The 5,514-nt window shown below is 34.7% G+C and overlaps 1 protein-coding gene across 2 annotated transcripts in view; it reads right to left on the bottom strand.

Annotated features, from left to right (window-relative positions):
* MARCHF11 (membrane associated ring-CH-type finger 11) overlaps positions 1–5,514 on the bottom strand; it is a 98,082-nt gene that overhangs the window by 26,954 nt on the left and 65,614 nt on the right. The gene's annotated exons all lie outside the window — the stretch shown is intronic.

The raw sequence follows: 5,514 nt of genomic DNA, 5'->3' as shown, positions 1-5,514 counted from the left end.
CTGAAATTTAGAAAAAAACAAAAAAAGTTTGTACAAAACGTCGATGGATTTTGAATGCAAATAGAGATGTAACACATTGTAATGAATATGGCAATTGCCACAGCCTACTAAATTAACCTGTAAATCTGATAATTCAAATAAATTGTACATATGCAGTGTAACTGGTTATTCATGCGTTTAAGATTGGGAGGCAGAGGAAATAAAACTGTTCTGAATGAAAGCTCAACATAACTAATACTAGAATAATCTGAGCATGCAGAACTAAATAAAGTATTTAGAGTTAAGTAAACCAATATAAAAGAACCTTACTGGCAGATGTGTAAATTGACCGTTTACACTAGTGTTATCCTTCTTGGTAAGTACTACTTATTTACTGAGATTTGTACTGGTTTCAGTAGATCTTTAAGTAGGTTAGACCTTCTGTAATGAACAGGATGGTCTTAAATTTGCTTAAGAGTGTCATGTAGAATTCAGTACAGACACAAACAAATCTAACTGTTTTCACATTCTTAGTAAAACTTAGGAGCACAAAAGGTTTATGAAAACCTGAAACAGCTGTAAGTATAATGACTTTCCTGTCTTGCTTCAGTAGAGCAAGAAGAAATTAAATGTTCTTATTAACTATGACGAGCATGGCAAGGATGATAGGCTTTCTTTTTCTCTTCAAAATTCAGTAGAAAAACATTGAGAAATATCTTTTTTGTTGAGACTCGGGAAATTTTTAAAAGGTCCTTCGAGGAAAATACAGATTATTTGAAGTCCTCAACAGCCCAATCTGCTTATGAACTTCCATGTAGCTAATACATACGCTTATTGTATGCGTTCAAGAAATTTATTTACTTGAATGAAACTCATTTTTTTGTATGTATGTATATGTGTGCATTTATTTATACACGCACTCTTTATGTGTAAGTATTTAAAATATGGATTTAGTAGGGAGGCACGTAGGGCTTCAGCCTTCTTATTAGGTTTATCCTCAACCAGCCTGGTAACTTACATGGTTCTGATCAATGTCACATGTTTTCTCTGACTCCCTGCTTTGGGAGCAATCTGCCTAGACAAAAACAATTATAATATTTTTGTCCAGTGTGTGTCTTGCCTAAAATTTTCCTGTATATGGCCACTGCTATAATAGATCTGTGGTGTCACAGGATATAGTTCTTTATCCCAAGAGATTGTGTATCACATGTTCCTACACAACAGAATTGTCACTTAAGTGTTTGAGGTCTCTTAGCATGGTTAACTGATACCAGAAAGGAGACATTCACAGATGGCACAAGCAGAAAAGATGATAAAAACATTTGTATGAACAGGAAACTTCAGATTCAAGTGCAATGACTCGCAGACAGCAATGTCTACCCTGAACACATTTTTAAAGATCATTACACTAAAAGATAGAGAAACTATCTAAGATTGCTTTCAGAAGGACTTGATAGCAAATGTAGCATCTCTGTAAGGCTTTCAAGTTGCCTAGATTTCATGGAAGTATCCAATACAGCAAAACAAACCCAATATAAACTTAATTAAATGTTAAATTTTCTAAATGTATTTTGTATCAGCATAGCATCTCAGTGCAAAATTTTCTTGATTTCAAGATGTCTATCTTCATCTTCTCAGATATACGTAAAACAACCTGTCCTAAAAATTCAGCAGCCATGTTAATACATAAATGCACCTTCAAGACTAGATATATTGTCTTAAAAAGGATAAATGTGTTTGATCATGTACAGAATCCACAAACCAAATATGCCATGATTTTATTGCTGTGACAAAGATCCTCCCCCCTCCCTCCCTCCCCCCCCCCCTTTTTTTTTCTGTTGGATTTCCTATAGAAAGATAATGGAGATGAACATCATTTCCCCTGGATTATGGTATTCTTTGGCTCAATTTCCCTTAAGACTGTGATGAAGCAAAATTGAGAGAACCTATTTACCCTCATGTAAAGATTTTTGATATCTGCCTGCACCCCATTAGAACCTGAACAACATATTTCAGAATAGAGAAGGAAGCAGCTGAGAATGGATCATTAAGGTACATGATGTATATTTAAACAGTCAAAAGTATCCTCCCAAAATTATGACAGAAAAAGTCATAGGACGACTTCTTTTTGAGAGCTCTTTTTTACTGTTTTTGAGCTTTCAGGATTTACTGGAATAATGTTTTCAAAAATTTTTCAACAATGTCTATGAAGAGAAGTTTTCTTTAAAATAGAAACTATTAGTCATAGACACTCTAAAGGAGCTACCTACCAAACAAAGGATCAAATATTGCAAAGCTTGAAATAAAGTTGTCAGATTTGGCAATGCTGAAGGAGAAAAAGAGTACTTTCATAACTCCTCCCATAAAAAGCTTTATTTTCCATCTGATAAAACTACAGATTGAAAAAGACCTATGTAGAAGAGGCAAAAGAATTCCAGTAGCTCTTGTCTCTTTGAAAGACATTCTCCAGGGGGCAGGAGAAAAAAACTCTCTCAGCACCAACAGTTTCAAGACCAAAAAGAAGAGGAAATCTAGGTAAGTCTTAAATGATGGAGATTTTCCAGGTCCGGAGAAGTTCTGATGCTCCAAATATAAGTAGTTAGTCACTAAAATGAAGCTGTAAGAAAATGGCAAAGAATCTCCTTTTTTCTTAAGAGTTTCACAGCAATGAATGAGCATATGAGAGAGAAATAAAGGATAAATCCATGAATAATACTGACTTGTTCCAAACATCATGATTTCAACAGCACAGAGGACATAGTTTCACAGTCCTAGGGAAAAAAAAAAATTTCCTTTTTTGACCCAGATGATCCCAAGCTGAAGTGTTAGAATTCACTACTGTTAGCCATTCTGATGCTCTGTCTAGTTAATATCTACAAGGAACAGAGTTTTGGGATGATGGACCTGGCAAAATGTCCTAAGGCTCTGCGGATTTATTTTATTTACTGTTAAGATATAGGGACTGTAGTGGGACCCAGACAATAGGATTATGGAGAGATCATAGTTTTCTTTTATTGCCAAATACTGAGATTCTTTCACTCTATCCAAAGGATTTCTTACCCTTAGTCATAAGAACATTTGAAATTTTTCATACTGAAATGTCTTTGCAAGCAGGAAACTTGTCCTAGCTCATTCAGGTGTGGTGGTATTAGGTTCCAATGTTTTCTTATTTATCACAGTAATCTTACTTATAATCATTTTGGAATGTCCTCCCAGAAACATCACAAACTTTCACCAGGGAATTAAAAGACCCTTTTCAGAAACAGACTTCGCCACTGGACAAAATGCTATGTCTAATACTATTCTAGGGCCCACAGATATTAAAAAATGCAACAAAATGCTCAAAGATTTAAAGTGAAATATCTCCACTCTGAAATAGCAATACAACTCTTTCTAGTCTATTTAGAATTAGTTCTAATGTGAAGAAAAAAAAAAAAAAAAAAGACTTTCTGAGTAGGGAGGTATTAAGTGCAGCTAGATGTGTTCATTCTAAGCAGCTTCAGCCTGTACATTTTTACAGCTAAGGAGTTACATGAATGTTGCTAGGCATCGAGTTCCTTGGCAGGGAAGAAAAAGCCTTTCAGAGGGCTATTCACACCTCACGTTGGCTCCTATCTCTTACTCCGCTGCCACAGTACCACTGGCACCACTCATGTTTCTAGTGCAACGTTACAACTGCTTTTCACGCTCTAAAGGAGCTGTACTATTGCTCTGGGATTGCAAGTAAGCTGTTAGTATTTGTGAAAGCTTTTGTTCCTATTAGAACCATTTTAACTAAAAAAGTGCACAATCATAGTAGTTATCATTATATTCCAGTGAAAACAGATAAAGTAGTATGACTTTGCTGTTACGAGAAATAATTGCTAGGTCTACAAAGCAGGATGGCAAAGGCTTGGTTTACTGTCCTTCGGTGGCTACATAAGGGTTTTATATTGTTAATTGATTTCATGTTAACTCATGAACTCTCTCCCTCTGGTAACACCTACGTGGATGGCCTGATCCTAGCACTATCACTGCAATAGCTCTGGGTTTCACAGGCAGTAGTCCTACTTATTTAAAATGTTCCAGGTTTGCCTTAGCAAAACTCCTCTCAGCAAGTTTCAAAGAGAACAGCTTTACGCCCAGCTTAGAAGCAGGAAAGTACAAACTAGTGACTTGTAGGGTTGAAACTAACACTGATAAGTAAAAACTATTGTGTTAGGCAGAATTATGGAAAAAATTAGAGTGAAACAAGAAGAATGGATACCAATAGAATATGTACACTGGAATGAACAGAACATTATATTGGTGATCTGTAATCTTTGGGATATTTCTTTTGGTGAAAAGTAAAACAAGACCAAGAATTAAAATACAAGTCACATGTAACTTACTTGATAAGAAAGTGGGTGGTATGTTACGTGTGATATATAAATCAATCATTGGGAAAACAACATAATATATGCAAGTTTCAGAGACATCATATAATGTCAGTACCTTTAGCCACACTGCTTTTAAAAATAATGACAAAAAACATTTCAGAAAGTACAGATATTTACACTTCACAAATAAATATTCATAATGCTTATGCAAAGCCATAAGGAGGCATAACTGAAGGCGATTCGAATAAGTTTTGGTTATTTGGTTAAGCTACCACCAGTAACTCAAGCACTTGTCTTGAACTATGTGCTGCACAGGAAAACCCATATGCCTACATCAATTTTTCATGGAAATAGAGATTCCAGTGGGAATACAGGTATTCACTCACCGTGAATCCTGTTGAAAATTAAGAGAATGCCATGGATAATTAAAGACAAATGAGAAGAGAGAAGATACTAAGTGATAACTATGGCTGGCTGTAAGCATTATAAGCTTTATGATATAAGAGATTGCATATAATATATAACGGTAAAATCATATGTTAATGCCTTTGGGAAGTCATCAGCATAATGGACAGTGCTGAGTTTTTTAGAAAAAAATTTGTAAGTAATAATTACATCCATCTATTAGAGAACTTCATTTGAATGTTTTAAATTAAAACTATCAATCTAAAATCACTTTATGATGAAAGAAAAAGATAAAATTTAATAAAGTTGAATATATTAATAAATATTCTCAAGAGTTACAGGAACTGCTGGTATTATAAACTTACAGAATGCAAATTACTTGAAATTATATGCAGAGTAAGTGGGCTAGATGAATCTGGACAATCAAAAATTTACGATTACCAAACCTTCTTTATACAGCTTTTTGAATTTCTAGATACAGTTTAGTAAACTGTTAAGTCACATCTGCACTGAACTTTGTGATTACAAAACAGTTTCCAAATATACTTAATTATAGTCAGTTTTACATAAAATTTTTTGTGTATTATTTATGATAGGACTATAAAATACACATTTATGTAATTACAGGCAAGTCAGTTTATCTTGTAGGTGAAGGCAGCTGCACATCTACTTTGCTTCTGCATGGTGCCAGTGAGGCTAGAAGCTCCAGAGCCATGAGAGGTACAAGTTAGTTCAGTAGTTTCCAGTCCAGGGGTGGCTTGAGACTGGCTGG

The sequence above is a fragment of the Falco punctatus genome, assembly GCF_963210335.1.
Source record: "Falco punctatus genome assembly, chromosome: 3".
NCBI lineage: Eukaryota > Metazoa > Chordata > Aves > Falconiformes > Falconidae > Falco > Falco punctatus.
The sequence above is the reverse complement of the archived record's forward strand: the minus strand, read 5'-3'. Positions and strand labels throughout refer to the sequence as shown.